Genomic DNA, 2,287 nt, shown 5'->3' with positions numbered 1-2,287 from the left:
TGGAGAAAACAGATGAGACTCCAGGCTAAGGAGGAGTCGGTGGCTCCCAAAGGAACTGTGGAGCCCAGGGGATGAATCATGAAAACGCAAAGCACATCCCGGAGCGCAGCACTTTGAAGGTGTTTATGTCCCAGCTCTGAGAAAGATGCTTTGTATTTCATCTCCGTCTCTGAAATTTCAAAAGCTGTGGTTGGTGCAACAGTTGGAACAAAAGGGGGTTTAAAAAAATATAATTTGGATTATGACTGGGTTTATGCAGAAGAAAAATGGATACATCAAGTACACAGTCTACCATTTAAAAGTTTCCTTTTTCATTTGTATTCAACTTCCATGGGGCCAGTGCTTCATACGGCAGGTCAGCAGCCAAGATCTGTCTCCACAATGAAAGATATTACTAATATAAAATGTGTCTCAACTGAAATTCAAACCTGATGTGATTTTTTTCCTCAGGTGGGATGTGGGCAGAGAACATCTATATAATAGGTGTTATCATTCAGGAGGCCAAGACCGAGCCAATACTTTGTAGCTAAATGTAATTTGCAAAGCACAATTTAACAGCTCCATTTAGCGACTTTTCACAATCAAGATGATTTCTTTTTTTTTTTTCTTTTTTTGAAGAACGAGAGAAAGAAAGAAAAAGAGTAAAAAAAAGAAAGAAAAAGAATAAAGGAAAGGAAGAAAGAGGAAGAGGAAGAGGGAGAGAGAACAGGGGTGTTGCTTTATTGCCCGGGCTAGAATGCAGTCTAAAACTGGGTATGCCTGTAATTGTGTTTAATAATAGAGACATAAAAAAAATAAAAATAAATAAAATAAGTAAATGAATAAATAAATAAATAAATAAAATCAGGGAAGAAAATAATTAACAAGCAGCCGTTCTTAAATATTCATCCTTCCTTCTTACCTTCCTTCCTCCTCCATGCCAGGACTCAAAGTACAAGGGATAGAAATCCTAGCCTAAGGAATAAATGGACTCACATAACTGGGAAGTCTAAGGGTAAATGCAAGTGAGGTTAGATCCAGCAGGTCGAGTGATGCCAGCTCCACCTCTCAGCCCCTCCATCTGCTGCAGTGACTCTATTCTCAGCCAGGGTCTTTCCTCATAAGAAGTCTCGGCAGCCTAGGGCCCCCTGTCTCCATGGTTCCCATAAAGGAATGATTCTCTGCAGCAGGATTGGTCCTGTGTCCATCCCTGTGCTTATCACTCTTAATTCTGCTTGGCCAGACCTGGGTCACATGATCATGTCTGGCACCAACAGTGGGGTCAGTGCCACCCAAGTCATGACTTCAGAAAGCAGGGATGCTGGGCAGGCAGGAGCAGGTGCCCACTTCTCTCCTTCACTGTCCCTGGCTCCCATCTCTCTCCCTTCCACCTCTGTGCCCTTTCTCAGCCTCCTGTCCCCAGGTCCTGACCCCGGCTCCAGTTCATCTCAGATTGCCTCAGACTATCAAGGACACTGCTGTGTCCTGCCCAGGAATATTAGACCTTGGTTCTTAGTCCTGGCTCTGCCATTGGATCAGAGCCCCTGGCCCTCTCTGAGCCTGTTTCCCGTGGACAGAGCAACCTCTGAAAGCCCTTCTGATAGTGATGCTGATTCATGATGGCTGCAGACAAAACTAGCCTGAGGACCCTGGGCAGTACAAGGCACTATAGAGGCCATGGCTGGTATGGCCTCCAGCCTAGGCTGGGTCCCCTGGGGGCCACAGCTCATAGGGACCAGCCTCTAGGATGCCTGCATCTGCAGGTTCCTGTGCAAAACCCTTGTCATTTCTCCCTGCACCAGGTTAGTTTTCTTCCCATTTCAGTGATGAAGAAATAAGGCACCGGGTACAGTGGCTCCTAGCCTGTAATCCTAGCACTTTGGGAGGCCAAGGCAGGTAGACTGCCTGAGCTCAGGAGTTCGAGGCCATCCTTGGCAACATGGTGAAACCCTGTCTCTACCAAAAATGCAAAAACTAGCTGGGCATGGTGACACATGCCTGTAGCCCCAGCTTCTCAGGAGGCTGAAGCAGGAGAATTGCTTGAACCAGGAGAAGGAAGTTGCACTGAGCCGAGATCATGCCACTGCACCCCAGCCTCAGCGATGGAGCCAGACTCCATCTCAAAAAAAGAAAAAAGAAATTAGGGCTCAGACAGGGAAAGGGTCTCATCCAAGGCAGCACAGCCAAGCACCACCTCCAGCACACCTGCATTTGTGAGCTGCCCTCCTCTCCTACAGCACTCTGTGCATTTGGGCATCTACCACCAAACTCCTATATCAAGGGCCAGAGGAACTTTCTGGAAAGGCCT

Source organism: Cebus imitator, unplaced genomic scaffold (genome assembly GCF_001604975.1).
Source record: "Cebus imitator isolate Cc_AM_T3 unplaced genomic scaffold, Cebus_imitator-1.0 Scaffold18, whole genome shotgun sequence".
Taxonomy (NCBI): Eukaryota; Metazoa; Chordata; class Mammalia; order Primates; family Cebidae; genus Cebus; species Cebus imitator.
This window is presented reverse-complemented; position numbering follows the sequence as displayed.